The sequence below is a fragment of the Symphalangus syndactylus genome, chromosome 17, assembly GCF_028878055.3.
Source record: "Symphalangus syndactylus isolate Jambi chromosome 17, NHGRI_mSymSyn1-v2.1_pri, whole genome shotgun sequence".
NCBI classification, from domain to species: Eukaryota; Metazoa; Chordata; class Mammalia; order Primates; family Hylobatidae; genus Symphalangus; species Symphalangus syndactylus.
Window position 1 is genome coordinate 51,812,154 of NC_072439.2, and position 22,779 is coordinate 51,834,932.

The 22,779-nt window shown below is 40.8% G+C and overlaps 1 long non-coding RNA gene across 1 annotated transcript in view; it reads right to left on the minus strand.

Annotated features, from left to right (window-relative positions):
• Positions 1-708: 708 nt before the first annotated feature.
• The window catches only part of LOC134732887 (uncharacterized), a 45,405-nt gene continuing 23,334 nt past the window's right edge, over positions 709-22,779 (minus strand). Inside the window, exon 3 of the long non-coding RNA XR_010116456.1 lies at positions 709-1,056. This is a non-coding gene — a long non-coding RNA (uncharacterized lncRNA). The remainder of the gene's footprint in view (positions 1,057-22,779) is intronic.

Genomic DNA, 22,779 nt, shown 5'->3' on the forward strand with positions numbered 1-22,779 from the left:
ATGGGGCCAAGCACATAGTAAAAGATCAACACAGGTGAACTAGCAATATGATTTATGCATTATTCATGGATAAGAGTTTCTGTAATGGGGCTGGGCGTGGTGGCTCATGCCTGTAATCCCAGCACTTTGGGAGGCTGAGGTGAGAGGATCACCTGAGGTCAGGAGTTCGAGACTAGGCTGGCCAAAATGGTGAAACCCCATCTCTACTAAAAATACAAAAAATTAGCTGGGAATAGTGGTGCGCACCACTATTACCAGCTACTCAGGAGGCTGAGGCAGGAGAATTACTTGAACTCAGGAGGTGGAGGTTGCAGTGAACTGAGATTGTGCCATTGTACTCCAGCCTGGGTGACAAGAGCAAGACTCCAAAAAAAAAAAAAAAAAAAGTTCCCATAATGGGATTACTAAAAGAAACTTGGTGGTTCAGATCTTGTTCAGGAATTTCTGTGCTCCAAGACAGGGGTCAAGTGTTTTCTGTAAAGAGCCAGGTAGTAAATATTTTAGGCTTAGTGGGCCATATTATCTCTGTTGCAAATACTCAACTTTGCTCTTTGGCATGAAAGCTGCCATAATCCATAAATAAATTGACATAGTTATGTTCCAAATTAAACTTTATTTATGTATGCTGGAATCTGAATTTCACATAATTTTTTATGTCATTAAATATTATTCTTCCATTGGAATTTGAATTTCATATAATTTTCATGTTACAAAATATTATTTTTCTTTAGGCTTTTTTTCCAACTATTGAAAAAATGTAGAAACCATTTTATCTCCTGGTCTATATAAAAACAGGTGGTGGGCCAAATTTGGCTCACAGGTTGTAGTTTGCCTACTGCTGCTCTAAGATAATAACTCAGTTAACTTAGTTCTGACAATATTAAGAGCCGTTTTCAAACTCTCTAGTGTGCCACTCCATCCTTGCTTGAGGACACACACAGCCTACTGCTAAATGCGCCACTTGGCATCTCTATGTTAGGTTAAAGGGAACTCAAAATATATTTTGAAAAGCATAGGATTTTCAGGATTCCATCTTAGATTCTCACCATTGCAGACCTGTAGAACAGTGGGGAAAAGCAAATTAAGGCCACATCAACAAAAAATACTATAATAAATTTTCTCTTGTTGATAAGTTCTGAAAATAACAAATATGAAATATTGTAGGAGCCATTGCCAATCTTATGTCTTTCTATTTGTGACTCAGTGGATCACAAGACTAGATACTCAATTATCAACAGCTGAAAAATATTATGATAATAAGGCCCAAGATTCTGAAGGTAGTTTTCTAAACATCTTTTAGAATGGTCTTTCTAATGATGAATGCTAAGACATCTGCAGTGATGTTTATAGTAGAAGACAAAATTTATTCTTGATATTTCTGTCAGTGTGCTTAAATTAATTTTATTTTAAATTTGAAAACTATAATCTTGTATTAGTGTTGTGGTGACTTATACGCGGGAAATGAAGCTTCACATCAATGGCTTCACATCAATGCTCCCATCCTTCAAAGTGAATTGGAGATCCAGACATCATGGCTGAGAACAGGAAGCTCAGGGCAGTGTGAACAGATAGAAGGAAGCACAGTAAGTGATTTCCTCATACCTCCATCTCTCTTCTATGTCATGTTCTTACCCCTAAAGTTAACTTTTTTATAACATCCATCCATTCACCCATCCATTAACAGATACTTAATGGGCATATCTTAACAGGCACAACAGGTACAGCAACTAAGATCTACACCATTTTCAGAGGTCTGTGAAAATGTTTTCATTTCTTTTAAAATTAGAAGAAAAAATAACTTTTAGGTTGAAGAAAATGTTTTCATACTAATATATTTGTCTTTACAGCTATGCAGTGACAAAATATAATTTCAAATATTTTTAATGAAGGAAGAAGCCTAGGGAAGTAACAGTGCTAAGGGCCCTTGAAATTCATAATATGTATTGAAAGAACATAGCTCAAAATAATAAGAGCCATCTATGACAGACCCACAGCCAACATTATACTCAATGGGCAAAAGCTGGAAGCATTCCCCCTGAAAACTGGCACAAGACAAGGAAGTCCTCTCCCACCACTCCTGCTCAAACACAGTACCAAATATAGTCCTGGCCAGAGCGATCAAGCAAGAGAAAGAAATAAAGGGCATCCAAATAGGAAGAAAGGTAGTCAAACTATCCTTGTTTGTAGGTGAAATAATTCTATATGGAGAAAAACCACGCAATCTCAACTCAAAAAGCTCCTTCAGCTGATAAACAACTTCGGCAAAGTTTCAGGATACAAAATCAATGTACAAAAATCACTAGCATTCCTATACACCAAACAACAGCCAAGCAGAGAGCCAAATCAGGAACGCAATCCTTTTCACAATTGCCACAAAAAGAATAAAATACCTAGGAATACAGCCAACCAGGGAAGCGAAAGGTCTCTACAATGAGATTTACAAAACACTTGCCAAAGAAACCAGAGATGACACAAACAAATGGAAAAACAGTCCATGCTCATGGATAAAAAGAATCAATATCATTCAAATGGCCACACAGCCCAAAGCAATTTACAGATTCAATGCTATTTCTATCAAACTACCAATGACATTCTTCACAAAACTAGAAAAAAGTTTTAAAATTCATATGGAACCAAAAAAAGAGCTCAAATAGCCAAGGCAATCCTAAGCAAAAGGAACAAAGCTGGAGGCATCACACTACCCAACTTCAAAATATACTACAGGGCTACAATAACCAAAACACCATGGTACTAATACAAGAAAAAACATGTAGACTAATGGAACAGAATAGAAAATCCAGAAATAAGGTCTCACACCTACAACCACCTGATCTTTGACAAATTTGATCTGTGACAAATTTGACAAAAGCAAGCAATGGGGAAAGGATTCCTTATTCAATAAATGATGCTGGGATAACTGGCTAGCCATATGTAGAAGACTGAAACTGGACTCCTTCCTCACACCATATACAAAAATCAACTCAAGATGGACTAAAGACTTAAATGTAAAATCCAAAACTATAAAAGCTGTGGAAGACAAGCTAGGCAATGCCATTCAAGACACAGGAACTGGAAAATATTTCATGATGAAGATGCCAAAAGCAACTGCAACAAAAACAAAAATTGACAAATGGGCTTTAACTAAACTTAAGAGCTTCTGCAGAGCAAAAGAAACTATCATTAGAATACATAGACAACCTACAGAATGGGAGAAAATATTTGCAAACTATGCATCTGACAAAGGTCTAATACCTAGCATCTATAAGGAATTTAAACAAATTTACAGGAAAAAAACAAACAGCCTCATTAAAAAGTAGGCAAGGGACACGAACAGACACTCTTCAAAAGAAGATACATATGTGACTGGGATAGTTAATGCTGAGTGTAAACGACTGGATTGAAGGATGCAAAGTATTGATCCTGGGTGTGTCTGTGAGGGTGTTGCCAAAGGAGATTAACAATGGAGTCAGTGGGCTGGGAAAGGCAGATTCACCCTTAATCTTCGTAGGCACCATCTAGTCAGTGGCCAGTTCAGCTAGAATATAAAGCAGGCAGAAAAACGTGAAAAGGCCAGACTGGCTTAGCCTCCCAGCTTACATCTTTCTCCCATGCTGGATGCTTCCTTCCCTTGAACATCAGACTTCAAGTTCTTCAGCTTTGAGACTTGGACTGGCTTCCTTGCTCCTCAGCTTGCAGGTGGCCTATTGTGGGACCTTGTGATCGTGTGAATTTAATACTCCTTAATAAACTCTGCTTTATATCTATCTATATATCCTACTAGTTCTATCCCTCTAGAGAACCCTGATTAATATAGTGCCCAAGAAGCATATGAAAAAAAGCTTAATAGCACTATCATTAGAGAAATGCAATTAGAGAAACTACAATGAGGTACCATCTCACAACAGTCAGAATGGCTATTATTAAAAAGTCAAAAAATAGCAGATGTTGGCAAGGTTGTGGAGAAAAGGGAATGCTTATACACTGTTGGTGGGAGTGTAAATTAGTTCAACAGTTGTGGAAAGCAGTGTAGCAATTCCTCAAACAGCTAAAAGCAGAATTACCATTCACTTCAACGATCCCATTACATATACCCAAAGGAGTATAAATCATTGTGTCATAAAGAAACATGCATGCATATGTTCATTGCAGTGCTATTAGAAATAGCAAAGACAAAGAATCAATCTACATGTCCATCAATGACAGATTGGATAAAGAAAATGTACATATACACCATGAAATATCATGCAGCCATAAAAAAGAATGAGATCATATCTTTTGCAGGAACATGGATGGGACTGGAAGCTATTATCCTTAGCTAACTAACACAGAAACAGAAAAACAAATACCACATGTTCTCACTTCTAAGTGGGAGCTAAATGGTGAGAACACAAGGACACAAAGAGGGGAACAACACACACTGGGGCCTACTTGAGGGTGGAGGGTGGGAGGAGGGAGAGGATCAGAGAAAAAACTATTGGGTACTAGGCTTAGTACCTGGGGGATTAAATAATCCGTACAACAAACCCCTGTGACACGAGTTCACCTACGCAACAAACCTACACATACACCTCTGAACCTAAAATAAAAGTTTTTAATAATACTTAAAAAAAGAAGAAGAAGAAGAAAGCCGGGCGTGGTAGCTCACGCCTGTAATCCCAGCACTTTGGGAGGCTGAGGCAGGCAGATCATGAGGTCAGGACTTCTAGACCAGCCTGGCCAATATGGTGAAACCCTGTCTCTAGTAAAAAATACAAAAATTAGCCGGGCATGGTGGCACACGCCTATAGTTCCAGCTACTCGGGAGGCTGATGCAGGAGAATCACTAGAACCTGGGAGGTGGAGGTTGCAGTGAGCCGAGATCACACCACTGCACTCCAGCCTGGATGACAGAGTGAGACTCCGTCTCAAAGAAAGAAAGAAAGAAAGAAAGAAATTCACAAAGTGATCCTGCCTCTTACTTAAGTCTCAACTCTCTGCCACGAGCTGCAAAGGAAACCAAGAGAACATAAGTTACAATCTCTTATCCTTTCCCAGCCTCTCTTTGGTTTTAGTTCCTGTGTGTTGCCTACAAGGCAAAATTGAGAGAAGGTGTCCTGGACCTTGGCCCTGAAGTAGCAGCAACCCACCAGTGCCTCAGTTCCAGATAAACATACATATTTATTTGTAAATATAGTTAAATGTCCCCCCAGAACTGAACTTCATGGGCACCTTCGGCAAAAGGGCCTGCCAGCAGACTGACATGCAAAGCAAATGACATGCATGCAGTCTCATCAGATCTCCTCATGGAGCAGCACCTTGGAATCATCAGGAAGTGATAGAACCCACTCTGAAACTGCAGAACCAATCTTTGCAAGAATGTCTGACTCAGAGTTGGGTGAATGGATATCGAGTCACACTTGCATGGGGACTTTAAGACAGCTTTAGATTGAGACTATCCACTCCCTCGTCAGTTTATAGGCTTGTTTGGTTTTTTTTATTAAAAAATTTTTATTTGAGCCTCCATGAAGATAAGTTTTTTCAGGAAATGTGAATCCATTTCAGAAAAGAAAAGGAAGTCAGGGGCACACATCATGGGGTAGGTAGTGTAAGGGGTGTAAGGAGTGCCAGTGGGTTCCTGAGTCCCACCACTCAGACTGCTGTTCCTCTGACACTGTGTGGTCATCCAACACCACCATCTGGCAACACCATTTTCTGCTGTAGTTATGAAAGACTCTGACAGCGGGGCTTCCTGATACCAAGGGACTGTACTGTGGCCTAGTCCTAGACCAGACCTCATCCCCATCTCTGGTGGCTAGAGACCCCAGAAAAGCTGGACTAGTGTGCATTTTATAAGCAGCAGCATCACCATGTCTTGGCTTATAGAAGCAGCTTCCTGAGTGTGTATGACTTTTTTTTTTTTTTTTTTAACCAGGGTTCAGAGTCTTACTCCTCAGAGTCACTGTGAATGGGTCAGTTTTCTCAGCCAATTGGAGGAACTGATGCTCATGAGGGCTCCGCAACCAGGGAGTCTCCAAGAGAGCTGTTGATAGCAACCCAAAGGCAGGTTGAGAAATAGGTTCCAGTAGAGAAGTACAGTAAAATAAGGTTCACTGTCATCCTGCCGTGTCCGGAATTGGTGGGTTCTCGGTCTCACTGACTTCAAGAATGAAGCCGCGGACCCTCGTGGTGAGTGTTACAGTTCTTAAAGGCAGCGTGTCCGGAGTTTGTTCCTTCTGATGTTCGGATGTGTTCGGAGTTTCTTCCTTCTGGTGGGTTCGTGGTCTCGCTGGCTCAGGAGTGAAGCTGCAGACCTTCGCAGTGAGTGTTACAGCTCTTAAGGCGGTGCATCTGGAGTTCGTTCCTCCCGGCAGGTTTGTGGTCTCGCTGGCTTCATTCTTGAAGCCAGCGAGACCAAGAACCCACCAATTCTGGACACACCGCCATGGTAGACTGCCACATTTTCCAATGTGGAAGGAAGGTTACCACTGGAATCAGCTATTTATGTATGTAGGTTATTAAGAAGGATGTTAGCAACCTTTTAATAGTACATTTTATGGAAATTGGGATAGCTTTTAATTTCTTCCAGGAGGTCCATACTTTTATAAGTTAGGAGTATCTTTCTGCAGTGTTGTTTATGTAATCTTAGAAATCAGTAGTGCATTTAGGGGCCTCCTTTTCCATGTTTCTGTTTAGGAGTCAGAAGACTCGGGCTTGGGATTTTTTGCTGATGGTTTCCAGGAAAGATGTTGCTGCAGTTTTATGCCAGTCCCCACTCAGAAGATCTGACAGGTCAATGGGTGTTGCAGGTATAATGTCAGGAGCCCCATAACCAGAGTCCTCACAAGACAAGTCTATCACTACCCAGTAGATACCTTTCAGGAAAGCTGGGATGGTGGAGTCAACCTCAGAATGAGCTTTATAACCTTCTGGTCTAAATAGTACATGGGATCACACTCTCTGTTACAGGCAATAGGTGCTGCCCATCCTTCCTCAACTGGGAGCTTGCCTTTTTTCATAAACATAATCTCAACTATGGAGATCATATCCCAGGTGGCTGGCAACTTGACATCAAATATAAACTTTATCAAGCATTCCTGGAGGGTTAGCAGATGAACACAACTGGAAATACTTTCAGTAAATCTCACTGTCATGTCTAGATGGAATGCAATGATTACCTCCTTTTTTCCCCCCACTTAAAACAGACACCAGACAGAACTGCCTTGACTGTCTTTACCATCTTTTCATTGTGTTTTTCCTCCCTGAACCATATTCGTTTTTATCCATACAGATGATAATAGTGTTGAGATCCACTGGGAATTGGGCTGCTGTGGTGTTTCAGTTGGTAAGGGTTTAGAAACCACTAATAGGAATTATTTGCTTTCAGAAACTACCGAAACCGTGGGCCAGATGGGAGAAGGGAACCTTGAGTTATGAAGGTGACAGGCCTCAGGTGGGGAAAAGATTGGGGTTGCCAAGTAGCATTGTGAACTCAAAATTCGCGGGCCTTTGTTTTTGTGACAGAGTTGCTTTAGCTATGGAAATACTTTTTTTTTCTTTTTTTTAAACCAAAGTGGGATTTCTAGGTAGAGTTCATAGCTACCTAGCAAAGGGAATAGAGAAATGGTCCATGTGTGCTTTCAGACACAAGAGGTGGCTGAGGCATCCATTCAGCACAATGGAGGGCTCTGGAGAAGCAGAGTTGAGGCTCTTTCAGGAAAACCTTGTGACCAAGAGATACCAAACAACCTTATATTTGGCCACAAACTAAAGGGCTGCCTGAGCTCTTACTTCCATGAAACTAATTAAAAAATAAGAAGAGCACGGGGTGACCATGGAGGTCATCAGAGAACACCAGGAAAGCACCAGGGAGCAGCTGATGAGCCAGAAGTGGTGAACAGCCTGGCTGTGGAGGAGAGACTGAGCAGCCTTTCTTGCCTAGCCCAGGATCCTACCAGATCCTTTCCAGGACTTTGGTCACAGACAAGATCCCTTAGTTTGCTTCCAATATGACTGGGTTGCTCACAGAATCTCCCAGGTGGCTGGCCCCTGTGGCCCCCAGGGACAAATCCCCTGATGTCTAGGAAACTGCAGTTCATGAGAAACTGGCTTGAATCTTGGTGGATGGAGATCACCTCTTTGTTTCAGTTTTGGCAGATAATGACATGTGATATGAAACCATACTCTGAGGGTGGCAGAAAACTCAGTAAATATCCTACCTCCTAACCCTGGAAGAAGAAATAGACTTCATTACGGAGTGGGGTGTAAAGAGAGAGTTAGATTAAATTTAGTTATAGATTTGTTTCCCTGCCATCTAATTTTGAACTTCCCAACTCCTAGATTTTTCTAGAAGGTACTTTACAAACTAGTTCTTGGCCTATTACTGGGTTCTGAAATCAATTTAGTGGGGCATGACCAATAATTTTCTTTTGTTTTAAATTTGTTATTATTAAAGATATGAAATATATAAAATATTAGAATAGTATAACAAACTCCCACGTGCCTATCACCCAGTTTGATATGATCAACTCATGGCCAATCTTGTTTCATCTAGTCATCTGTCTCAATTATTTTGAAGCAAGCTCCAGACCTCATATCATTTCATCTATAAATATTTTGGTATGTATCACTAAAAGATGATTAGTACCATTTTGAAATGACATACATAGAATAGAAAATATCAGAGTGAAGGTTAAGTAATATTAAACTTTTGCTTCAGATGTGTGTGTGTACACATATGTGCACTTGGCTGAGATGTGAAATGTATTTCTTACAATGAGTCGCAAAAGAAAAGTGTGAAAGTCACTTTTCTAGGAGAAAGTCTAGAGGATGTGGTCCTCACCAGCAACCTCAGTAGTGCCCTCCACCCCACCCCCACAAGGCCTATGTTAGAGCAGAACCTGGCTGAACCCAATAGGAGAAAAGGATTGGGAGAAGTATGCTGGGGTATCTGGAAGGTGACCTGGAGAGTATGATGTCCTCATTTCAGAGAACAGTAAAGTTTTCACTAGAGAGAATTTGTGACTGGGTGAAAAAGAAACAGAATAGTATAACAAATGTTTGCAACCTCCCCCTTTCTTTCTAAGGAAGTCTTAGAGCCTGGCTTTGTGTTGCTGCTTGGAATAAAAAATGAATTGAAGGAGACCTACAAAAGCTAATTGGGTCTCCTTAGTGAAGAGCTGAGCAGAAGTGGGGAGGGGAGAGGGAAACAGCCAACGCTGGAGGAGTTTAGCGGGAGAGTTTGCAAAGAAAGGGTGGGGAAAGGAGCCAGGAGAGATTTCTGAGTGGCTGCCGTAGAGACGGGCATGGATGGCTGGAGAGGGATTTTAGAGTAATTTGCTGTGAGTCATGCAGTGTATCTTGCTTTAGGCCTGTTCTTAAAACCTAGTAGTAGAATGTTAACATCCTTTTCAGTCCCCTTTGGATGTTTCCAGTCAGCCACCCATATGAAGAGGAGCCTCAGGTTGTGTGGGTCAGAGTGAAATGGGGCAGGCAAGTTAGGAGGCTTGAAATTTCAGCAATTCAATGAGAGGATGGTGGCTCAGACCAGGAGAGAAATGCTGAAGCTGAAGAGGAGTGGGTGGATTCAGGATATGTTCTGAAGGTAGAGTCAACAGGACTGCCTACTAGGTTGGATGTGGGGGGAATGGGGAGAAAGAAATCAAGGATAACTTATCTATTTTAGAAACAGAATTGGTGAAGAGGCCATTTATGGGGGTAGGGAAGAATGTGAGAGGGGGGCAGGTTGCAGGTGAAATATCTAGCATTCTATTTGGGTCATGCTAAGTTTGAGATAGATCAGATATCTAAGTTGAGGGGCCAAGTAGAAGGCTGAATATATAAAAGTCTGTGGTTCTGCAGATAGATCAAGGCTGGAGATATGGGTTCCAGGACCATCAGCCCAAAGATGGTATTCAGGCTAGGATCCTAGCTGAGATCATCTGGAGCATGTTTGCTTTCTGATGAAAGTGATAGAGAAGTCACTGTTAAACGGATGGGATCCAGGGCTCAAGTGGATGGGGCAATCTCTGGAGACACTTCATCCAGAGAGAAGAAAAGGTGGAGAATTTTACATAGATGCTGGTAGGTTAGGAGTCTACATTCTAGGTTGACGAAGGAGTTCCTTTCTGATTATTTCTAAAGTCTCAGTGAAAAATGAGAAAAGTCACTAGCTTAGAGTGAGCACAGGGGAACAGGCATTAGAAGTTGAAATATCAATCAAACAATTTTTCAATGTCTTTCCAAAAGACCATCAACCCCATAAAAGTAGTAGGGGTTGGGCCTGTCTTGTTCATTCTTGTTCCTAGTGCCTTGCAAGTTGCTGCACATACAGTAAGTGTTCAATAAACAATTGCTGAATGAAAGAGTCAGTGATTGAATGAAAGTTAGACACCTCTGCTAGTTATTCATTCCATATAACCATCTACCCCCGCTGAACTTTGTGGCTTGAAACAACCGTTTATGATTACCTCTCACCATTCTGTGGCCTTGATGAGCTCAGAGATGTAGTTCTCACTCGGGGTTCCTCATGATTCCAGTCAAATGACTGGGGTTAGCTTACAGCTTCTTTACTAATGTGTCTGATGCCTGGGCTGTGATGTCTGAAACATCTGGGTACTGGTGGGACATCTCTGTCTCCATATGGTTTCTTCTTTTTTTCTTTTTGAGATGGAGTCTCACTCTGTTGCCAGGCTGGAGTGCAGTGGTGCGATCTTGGCTTACTACAACCTCTGCCCCCTGGGTTCAAGAGATTCTCCTGCCTCAGCCTCCCGAGTAGCTGGGACTACAGGCACGTGCCACCACGCCCAGCTAATTTTTGTATTTTTAGTAGAGATGGGGTTTCACCATGTTGGCCAGGATGGTCTCTTTCTCTTGACCTCGTGATCCACCCACATTGGCCTCCCAAAGTGCTGGGATTACAGGCGTGAGCCACTGCACCCGGACATGGTTTCTTCTTGTTTGCTGGCTTGGTCTTCCTTACAGCACATTGGTCTCAGGGTAGTTGGATTTCTTCTATGATGGTTGGCTTTCTTCAGGGATTGCTTCTCCCACAGTTTGTGTTCCAAGGGACCCTGGTGGACTCTGCAAGGCTTCTTAAATCCTAGCCTTAGAAGTGTCACAGCATCACTATTTCTGTTGGTTACAACAGTCACACATCAACCCAGATTCAAGGGGGTGAGGGGACAGAATCCACTAACAGGAGAAGAAATTGATGCAGCATTCTTGGAGACAAGCTACAATATTCATGCAAATGTGTCATGCAGACCTGGAATTTAGATGAAAGAATAGAACTAGAGACCAAAAATAGAAACCACAGACAGAGATAAGAGAGGTGGATTCACAAGAATGGACTGGACTCTTCAAAGGAGAAATGGTAAAAAAGCCTGAGCCTTGGAGGACATTCCCCCACCAGCAACCAAAGGTAAAGGAGAGAGAAGAGGGAGGACAGGGAAGGGAGAGATAAAAAGGAGGTGGGAGGACCAAGGTAAAGGAGGTGAGGAGACAGAGCTGGGGGAAAAGAGAGAGAGAGAATATTAGATTTAGAGTCTAACTTTAGCTTATGGAATAAATAAGAACCCAATTATCTGAAGAGTAAAATCAAATTCTCAAATCTGTTTTTAGAGACTACTCAGCCTAATTGATAAAATTAATTGCAGTTGCTACTTTAACCCTCAATGGAGCAGAAGCTTGAAATTTGCTGTTTAGATTTTAGTTTCTAGTTACACCTGAGGTTGTTCCAGCTTGGTTAGGTTCAAGCCAGTGAAAGACAGGCTGGTACTAATGATTCTTGTAAAGATTGCCCTTCACATACCCTGCTGCATGCTTGATTGAGTTTCATGAAGCCTTCAAAAAGTAGTGATTTGGTTATGCTCTGAGTTTGAAAAAGGACCATTATTATGCCAGATTTAAAGTTGGATTTGGGTTAGCTCAGTTATCTGACTCATCACTAATTTTCTTTGACAATTAAGTCAATTCTTGGGTATACCTTCTATCTGAGTCTCAGTTTTCATTGAGAAATAAGATTTTATCTTTGCAAAGTTAGAAAAGGGAAAAGATAAAGCAGCAGGTCCTGTCAAAAGGAAAGGTGAATTCAATGTCAAATGGTGGGACTGCGAAATTAGAGAGCCAGGGGCTCTAATGAGGAGTTCAAAGGACAGAGAACAAAGGGGCAAAGAAAATGACAGAAGGAAGAGGAAGTCAAATTGGCTTAGCTGAGCTGATGTGTTTTCTCGATTTCTTGACCTCATGATCCGCCTGCCTTGGCCTCCCAAAGTGCTGGGATTACAGGCGTGAGCCACTGAGCCTTGATGTGTTTTCTCTTAGAAATCTTTCCAGGATCTAGCAGTACTCTACTTTGCATTAAAAAAAAAATACTTCAATTAATCATTTTATTTAAGGTAGAGTCATACAGTGTATGTGATTTTTAAAAAAATGATAGCCAAGTTAAAATGTAGCTAGAATCCTTTATATCAACTGGTGCCTGTAAATATGCTCATGTTCTTACACAGACACTTCATGACTTCTGCTCCAAGCTCAGAGTTAAGACAGGCGAGAAGCTTGATTTATCCTTAAGTCTTGAACTGTTTGTGAAAAGCAATTACTCCTACTTTAAGTTAAATTTCCCATGTTGAGCTAGCCTAGAATGTTGATGCTGGAAGGTACTTCCCGGCTCATTCATCTCTACCCCTCATTTAGCAGATGAGAACACACCATTCAGCAGACGAGAACACAGGCATCAGAACCCAAATGATAAGCCTATTCATTTTAGTTTAAAGACTGTGAATTTCACAAGAGATTTTTTAGATAAAATTGTATAGATGCCTTCAAAAAATCATTAATAGAATATTATTCCCTCTCATATCATCTGAATAAACTCATCATTGCCATAAATGTTTTGAATGAAGCCACAACAAAATATGAGCTGTCCTTTGAACCTCACTTTCAATGTCTTTAAAGCTACTCTTCTGGGCTTTGCAAACTCCTTGGCAAAATTAGTCTTTTAAGTCTGAATAGAAAATATCTTCACAGTGATATTGTATTAGGGTAACCTCACTGCTGTAATGAATAAAACTCTTAATCAATAGCCTCGTAAGATACTTGTGTCTTGGGAAGTTATTTAGCCTTTTCTTGTGTCAGTCTCCTAATCTGTAAAGTGGGGATAATATTAGCATGTGCCTCACAATGCTGTTTTGTGTATTTAAGGAGCGAATATATATGAAGCCCTTAGAGTAGTGCCTGGCACACAGTAAACCTATGTAAGTGGCTGTTGTATGAATGAATGCATAAGTAAAATGAACGAACAAAAATGTATTTCTTGCTCACTCATAGTCCAGTGTGGGTGTTCCTGGTCTGGCTGTTTTCTCTGGGCTCACTCATTCCTCTTCTTGGGGCTGTGCTATCCTCAAGGTGCCCAGGGTCCACTCCATCCCTCCAGTAGCACCTAGCGTCAGGCACATGGTGCCCTCTCCCCTCCCCAGCATCAAAATTGGAAATGCTCTAAAGCTGGCCAAGTGGGGAAAAATCCTGATTCAGCAGCCACTACAGGAAAGAGACCTCATCTGAGAGACCTACCTCATTGGGCCCTTTTGAGAATCATCTAAGACAGCACATATAAAGTACCTGGCACACAGGACCAACACGTACTAGCCGCTGTTCATTTGCCGTTGCTTATGCTTGTCTTCTGTATTTTAGCTGTTCTTCTGTTATTTCCTCCTCCTCCACCTCTGCCTTTCCAAATAGGTGTATGTATTTGACATTATTTTGTTGGTATTTAATGACATTTTCCACAGTGTTATGTCTTGCTTCCCAAAATGTCTTCCACCTCATTTGTGACCTCTTCATTGTTTTGGCCTCTGGAAGAAATCTTCTGGATAAAGATGGGTGTGGTCCAAAAACACCTTCACTGACTGAGGTGCTGATGCAAAGCAGCTTTCAGGGTGAATTCTCCTTTATTCCTTTGAAGCCAGTAGCATGGTTCCTGGTAAAGGATGAGTGGCAGTGGCATGGAATAAAACCTCTCAGGAAGAATACAATGTCTTTCACACATGGGCCATTTTTCCTGTTACATAAACACCGTGGTCCTTGTTGCTGTTTACCTCTTTTGGGATTAGAAGGGCAAAAGTGAGATAGATGTCCTTCTGGGATGTGCACTGGCTCCCAAGCTAAGCCTTTCACTATGGTGCCATGAATTTGTGTAACCTTGGGTCAAGGCCTGCTCGTCAGCCTTGCTAGGCAAAAATTAAGCTTTATCAGGTCACTCAAAGTTGATGGGCAGCAAAGCACTGATTTGTTTCAACTGATCCATGAAGGACCAATTGTCTAAACCAGAATCCTAGACTCAGGATAGCTCAGGGATTATGAGTACGGGCTTTGGACTCAGAACTGTGTCCTTATCTTCACTCTGCCACTATGTGGAACAATGTGATCTTGGACAATTGACCTAATCTTGCTGAGCCTCAGTTTCTTCATCTAGAAAACGGAGATACTATGTACCTCAGAGAATAACTGCAAAGCCTAAATTAGATTGTGAAGTGTCTAGTGGCTGTCAGGTGCAAAGTAAACACTGATGTTGCTATTATGATTCTGAAAGTGGTTGTTTTATTGGGAGACATTCTTTGAAATGCCTGAAAGATTCATGTATAATGTGCAGAATCAGGGCATAAACCTGAAGTTGCTCAGTGAAAATGGAATCTGATCAAGGCCCTAGACAGGAGCAATAGATTAGCAGTGCCTCCTCAGAGAGAAAATCTTTCTAGGGCTGAATTCCTGTTTGTCTGAGTCAGTGTCTCACTTCTTTGACTGTGCCTGCTCTATCATAGATATTCAATAAATATTTTCGGACTGACTGAGCATGCTGGACAACAATGTATACTTTTTGCTCATTGGGTTTTCTTTTTCCATGCTTCATTCTCACCATCTCATGATAAAATTGATTCAGTTTTCATTCACTAAATTCACTTTCAAATCTGCTTCCCAGAAATTAAGCTTAGGTCACCTTGATTGCAGTCCTGGGTATTCTAAGACATTCTCATTTTTTTTTTTTTTTTTTAGATGGGGTCTCACTCTGTTACCCAGGCTGGAGTAGAATGGCGTGATCTCGGCTCACTACAATCTCTGTCTCCCAGGTTCGAGCGATTCTTGTGCTTCAGCCTTCTGAGTAGCTGGAATTACAAACATGCACCACCACAACTGGCTAATTTTTGTATTATTAGTAGAGATAGGGCTTCATCATGTTGGCCAGGCTGGGCTCAAACCCCTGACCTCAAGTAATATGTCTGCTTTGTCCTTCTAAAGTGCTGGGATTACAGGCATGAGACACCGTGCCTGGCCACATTCTCATTCGTAATTCCACTTAAAAAATTTACAACTCATAGGCCGGCAGTGGCTCACGCCTGTAATCCCAGAACTTTGGGAGGCCGAGATGGGTGGATCGCAAGATCAGAAGATGGAGACCATCCTGGCTAATATGGTGAAACCCTGTCGCTACTAAAAATACAAAAAATTAGCTGGGCGTGGTGGCGGGCACCTGCAGTCCCAGCTACTCGGGAGACTGAGGCAGGAGAACGGCATGAATCCGGGAGGCAGAGCTTGCAGTGAGCCAAGATCTCACCACTGCACTCCAGCCTGGGCCACAGAGCGAGACTCTGTCTCAAAATAAATAAATAAATAAATAAAAATAAAAAAATAAAAAAAATTTACAACTCATAAATACTTACACAAAGACATATGACTTAAATGTAAAACCTAAAACTATAAAAAACCTAGAAGAAAACCTAGGAAATACCATTCTGGACATAGGCCCTGGAAAGAGTTCATGATAAAGACTCCAAAAGCAATTACAACAAACAAAATTTTGGTAAGTGGAACCTAATTAAACCAAGAGCTTCTGCACAGCAAAAGAAACTATCAACAGAGTAAACAGACAACCTACCGAATGGGAGAAAATATTTGCAAACTATGCATCTGACAAAGGTCTAATATCCAGAATCTGTAAGGAACTTAGGCAAATCAATAAGCAACAAATACATAACCCCATTAAAAAATGGGCAAAGAACATGAACGGATACTTCTCAAAAGAACACATACACATGGCCAAGCATGTGAAAAAATTCTCAACGTCACTAATCATTAGAGAAATACAAATCAAAGCCACAATGAGACACCATCTCACACCAGTCATAATGGCAATTAACAAAAAGTCAAAAAATAACATCTGGCAAGGTTGCAGAGAAAAGGGAACACTTAGACACTGCTGGTGGGAGTGTAAATTAGTTCAGTCACTGTGGAAAGCAATCTGGAGATTTCTCAAAGAACTTAAAACAGAACTACCACTTGACCTAGCAATCCCATTATTGGGTATGTACCCAGTGGAATATAAATTGTTCTACCATAAAGACACATGCACATGTATGTTCATCACAGCACTATTCACAATAGCAAAGACATGGAATCAGCCCAAACCAGGATTAAGACGGTGAATAGGAGGCAGGACTAGCTTGCAGCTCCTGCTCATATGGAGAGAGCAGCATGTGGAGACTCACATCATGAGCTTTTTTGCTACAATTCCTGTAGCACAGGAACATACCACGAAAGCCGAGAGAATCCACAGACAGTTTGAAGGAACTGGATCACTGCTGCAGGCTCCCTGAGATGCTGAAAAACTGTGAGTAAACTTGCTTTCTCAGGAACATACCAGGAAAGCCAAGAGAATCCACAGACAGTTTGAAGAAACTGGATCATTGCTGCAGGCTCCCTGAGATGCTGAAAAACTGTGAGTCAACTTGCTTTCTCAGCAGAGAGGCTCATGGTCTGGGGCAAGTTCTCAGCCCTGGTCACCCACTGCCTGGAAATAGAGTTGGTGCTGTTGCAGGGCCTCGGTGGGAGTCAGACCAGCCTTTAGGACTGTGAGCTGAGTGGGAATGGGGTGAGGCCTGTGATTGCCAGCTTTCCCCCACTTCCCTGGCAACCTGTATGACTCAGCAGAAGCAGCCATAATCCTCCAGGGAATATAACTCCCTTGGACTGGGAGCCACACACCCATTCCCCACAGCAGCTGCAGCAAACCCCACCCAAGGAGAGGCTCAGCTCAGACACACCTATCCCTATCCCCACTTGGTGGTCTTTCTCTACCTGCCCTGGTGGTGGAAGATAAAGGTCATAATCTCTTGGGAGCTCTACGGCCCTGCCCACTGCCTGAGAAACCTGAATACTTAACCAGGTCTCTCTAGGGCAAATTTGCATCCTCCTTACAGGGCCACAGCTGATAAACTCTTGAAAGTGGCACCTCCTGCCTGGAGGTTAACCAACACAAAACCAGTGCACTAAACAAAAACACAACCAAAGACCCTCACAGAGTCCACTTCACTATCCTGCCACCTCTACTGGAGCAGGTGCTGGTATCCATGCCTGCAAGGCCTGAAAATGGATCACATCACAGGACTCTTTGCAGACACTCCTCAGTACCAGCCCAGAGCCTGGTAGCTCTGCTGGGTGGTAAGACCCAGAAGAGCAAAAACAGCCACTGCAGTTCAGCTCTCAGGAAGCCACATTCCTAGGGGAAGGGGGAGAACACCGCATCAAGGGAGCACCCCATGGGACAAAAGAATCTGAAGAGCAGCCCTTGAATCCCAGGTCTTCCCTCTGATGTAGTCTACCCAAATGAGAAGGAACCAGAAACATACTTCTGGTAGTATGACAAAACACGGTTCTTTAACACCCCCAAAAGATCATACCAGCTCACCAGCAATGGATCCAAACCAAAACAGAATCTCTGAATCCCCAAAAAAAGAATTCAGAATTAAGCTAATAAAGGAGGCACCAGAGAAAGGTAAAGTCCAACTTAAAGAAATCAAAAACATGATACAAGATATGAAAGGAAAATTCTTCAGTGAAATAGATGGCATAAATAAAAAACAATTGCAACTTATGGAAATCAAGGACACACTTAGAGAAATGCAAAGTGCACTGGAAAGTCTCAGCAATACAATCGAACAACAAGAAAGAACTCCAGAGCTTGGAGACAAGGCTTTTGAATGAACACAATCCATCAAAGACAAAGAGAAAGGAATTTTTTAAAATAAACAAAGCCTCCAAGAAGTTTGGGACTATGTTAAACGTCCCAAATAATTGGTGAGTAATTAGTGTTCCAGAGGAAGAAGAGAAATCTAAAAGTTTGGAAAACATATTTGAGCTAATAATCGGCAAAAACTTCCCTGGCTTTGCTAGAGATCTAGACATCCAAATAGAAGAAGCTCAAAGAACACCTGGGAAATTCATCACAAAAAGAACATCCTAGAGGATGGCACATAATCATCAGGTTATCTAAAGTCAAGACAAAGGAAAGAATCTTAAGAGCTGTGAGGCAAAAGCATCAGGTAACCCGTAAAGGAAAACTTACCAGATTAGCAGCAGATTTCTCAGCAGAAACCCTATGAGCTAGAAGGGATTGGGGACCTATTTTTAGCCTCCTTAAACAAAACAATTATCAGCCAAGAATTTTGTATCCAGCAAAACTGAGCTTCATAAATGAAGGAAAGATACAGTCTTTTCCAAATAAACAAATGCTGAGAGAATTTGCCACTACCAAGACAGCACCACAAGAACTGCTAAAAGGAGCTCTAAATCTTGAAGCAAATCCTTGAAATACACCAAAACAGAACCTCCTTGGAGCATAAATCTCACAGGACCTATATAACAATAACACAATGAAAAAAAACAAGGTATTCAGGCAACAAATGCACAATGAATACAATAGTAACTCATCAGCACTAACATTGAATGTAAATGTCCTAAATGCTCCACTTAAAAGATACAGAATGGTAGAATGAATAAGAATTCACCAGCCAAGTTTCTGTGTCTTCAGGAGACTCACCTAACACATAAGGACTCATAAAACTTTAGGTAAAGGGGTGGAAAAAGACATTCCATGCAAATGGACACCAAAAGCAAGCAGGAATAGCTACTCTTATATCAGACAACACAAACTTTAAAGCAACAACAGTTTAAAAAGACAAAGTGGGACATTATATAATGGTAAAAGGACTAGCCCAACAAGAGAATATCACAATTCTAAACATATATGCACTTAACACTGGAGCTCCCAAATTTATAAAGCAATTATTATGACCTAATAAATGAGATAGATGGTAACACAATAATAATGGGGGACTATACTCCACTGACAGCACTAGACAGGTCATCAAGACAGAAAGTCAACAAAGAAACAATGAACCTAAATCTAAACTGCACCCTACGACAAATGGACTTCACAGATATTTACAGAACAGTCTACCGAGCAACTGAAGAATATACTTTTTTTTTGAGACAGAATCTCCTGTCACCAGGTTGGAGTACAATGGCATGATCTTGGCTCCGGCTCACTGCTACAACCTCCACTTCTTGGGTTCAAGCAATTCTCCTGCCTCAGCCTCCCAAGTAGCTGAGATTACAGGTGCCTGCCACCACACCCGGCTAATTTTTATTTATTTATCTTTTGTATTTTTAGTAGAGACGGGGTTCCAATCGCTTCTCGGCCTTTTGGCTCAGATCAAGTGGAGATGGGTTTTCAACATGTTGGCCAGGCTGGTCTCGAACTCCTGACCTCAGGTGACCCACCTGCCTTGGCCTTCCAAAGTGCTGGGATTACAGGTGTGAGCCCCCATGCCTGGCCCTAGAATATACATTCTATTCATCAGCACATGGATCATTCTCTGAGAGAGATCATATGATCGGCCAACAAACAAGTCTCAGTAAATTTAAGAAAATTGAAATTATATCAAGTACTCTCTCAGACCACAGTGGAATAAAATTGGAAATCAACTTCAAAAGGAACTCTCAAAACCATGCAAACACGTGGAAATTAAATAACTTGCTCCTGAATGTTGGGTCAACAATGAAATCAAGATGGAAATTAAAAAATTCTTTGAACTGAATGATAATAGTGACACAACCTATCAAAACCTCTGGGATACAGCAAAAGCAGTGCTAAGAGGAAAGTTCATTAAATGCCCACACCAAAAAGACTGAAAGAGCACAAATAATCTAAGGTCAGACCTCATGGAACTGGAGAAACAAGAATAATTCAAACCCAAACCCAGCAGAAGAAAAGAAGTAACTAAGATCAGAGCAGAACTAAATAAAATTGGGAAAAAATACAAAAGATAAATGAAACAAAAAGCTGGTTCTTTGAAAAGATAAATAACATTGATAGACCATTAGTGAGATTAACCAAGAAAAGAAGAGAGACAATCAAATAAGCTCAATTAGAAACGAAATGGGAGATATTACTACTGATGGCACAGAAATACAAAAGATTATTCAAGGCTACTATGAACACCTTTATGCACATAAACTAGAAAACCTAGAGGGGATAGATAAATTCCTGGAAATATACAACCCCCCTAGATTAAACCAGGAAGATATAGGATGTCTGAACAGACCAAAAACAAGCAGTGAGATTGAAAGGGTAATAAAAAACTGCCAACAAAAAAGTGTCCGGGACCAGACAGATTCACAGCTGAATTCTATCAGACATTCAAAGAATTGGTACCAATCCTATTGACGCTATTACAAAAGATAGAGAAAAGAGACTCTTCCCTAAATCATTCTATGAAGCCAGTATCACCCTAATATTAAAATGAAGGAAGGACATAACAAAAAAGAAAACTACAGACCAATATCCCAGATGATCATAGATGCAAAAGTCCTCAACAAAATTCTAGTGACCAAATCCAACAGCATATCAAAAAGATAAATCACCATGATCAAATGGGTTTCATACCAGGGATGCAGGGATGGTTTAACATACGTAAGTCAATAAATGTGATACACCACTTAAACAGAATTAAAAACAAAAATCACATGATCATCTCAATAGATGCAGAAAAAACATTTGACAAAATCCAGTATCCATTATGATTAAAAACCTCAGCAAAATTGACATAGAAGGGATATACCTTAACATAGTAAAAGCCATCTATCACAAACCCACAGTCAATATTATACCAAATGGGGAAAAGTTGAAAGCATTCCCCCTGAGAACTAGAATAAGACAAGGATGCCCACTTTCACCACTTCTGTTCATCATAATACTGGAAGTCCTAGCCAGAGCAATCAGACAAGAGAAAGAAATAAAAGGCATCCACATCAGTAAAGAGAATTGCTGTTTGCTGATGATATGATTGTATGCCTAAAAAACTCCAAAGACTCATCCAAAAAAAGCTCCTAGAACCGGTAAATGAGTTCAGCAAAGTTTCAGGATACAAATTTAATGTACATAAGTCAGTAGCTCTACTATACACCAACAGTGACCAAGATGAGAAGCAAATCAAGAACTCAGCCCCTTTCACAATAGCTGCAAAAAAAATAAAATACTTAGGGATATACCTAACCAAGGACATGAAGGACCTCTACAAGGAAAACTACAAAACACTGCTGAAAGAAATCATAGATGATACAAGCAAATAGAAACACATCCCATGCTCATGGATAGGTATAATCAATACTGTGAAAATGACGATACTGCCAAAAGCAATGCACAAATTCAAGGCAATTCCCATCAATGTACCATGATCATTCTTCTCAGAACTAGAAAAAAAAGTCTTAAAATTCATATGGAACCAAAAAAGAGCCTGCATATCAGAAGCACGACAGAAAAAAGAACAAATCTGGAGGCATCACATTACCTAACTTTAAACTATACTATAAGGCCTTAGTCACCAAAACTGCATGGTACTGGTATAAAAATAGGCACACAGACCAATGGAACAGAATAGAGAACCGAGAAATAAACTCTAATACAGCCAACTGATCTTTGACAAAGCAAACAAAAACATAAAGTGGGGAAAGGACACCCTATTCAACAAATGGTGCTGGGATAATTGGCAAGCCACATGCAAAAGAATGAAACTGAATCCTCATCTCTCACCTTATTAAAAAAATCAACTCGAGACGGATCAAAGACTTAAATCTAAGACCTGAAACCATAAAGATTCTAGAAGATAACATTGGAAAAACCCTTCTAGACATTGGCCTAGGAAAAGACTTCATGACTAAGAACTCAAAAGTAAATGCAACAAAAACAAAGATAAATAGATAGGATTTAATTAAAGTAAAAAGCTTCTACACAGAAATAATCAGCAGAGTTAACAAACAACCCACAGAGTGGGAGAAAACCTTCACAATCTATACATCCAACAAAGGACTAATATCCAGAATCTACAAAGAATTCAAACAAATCAGCAAGAAAAAACAAACAATCCCATCAAAAAGTGGGCTAAGGACATGAACAGACAATTCTCAAAAGAAGATGTACAAATGGCCTACAAGCATATGGAAAAATGCTCAACATCACCAATTATCAGGGAAATGCAAATCAAAACCACAATTCCATACCACCTCACTCCTGCAAGAATGGCCATAAGGAAAAAATAAAAAAAAAATAGATGTTGGCATGGATACGGTGAAAACAGAACACTTCTACACTGCTGGTGGGAATATAAACTAGTACAACCAGTATGGAAAACAGTGTGGAGATTCCTTAAAGAACTAAAAGTAGATCTAGTGCTTGATCCAGCAATTCTATTACTAGGTATCTACCCAGAGGAAAATAAGTCATTTTGTGAAAAAGTGATATATATCACATATATCTATATATATATATACACACACACACACACATATATATATGCACACACATACACCATGGAATACTACTCAGCCATAAAAAGGAATGAAATAATGGCATTCACAGCAACCTGGGTGGAATTGGAGACTATTATTTTAAGTGAAGTAACTCAGGAATGA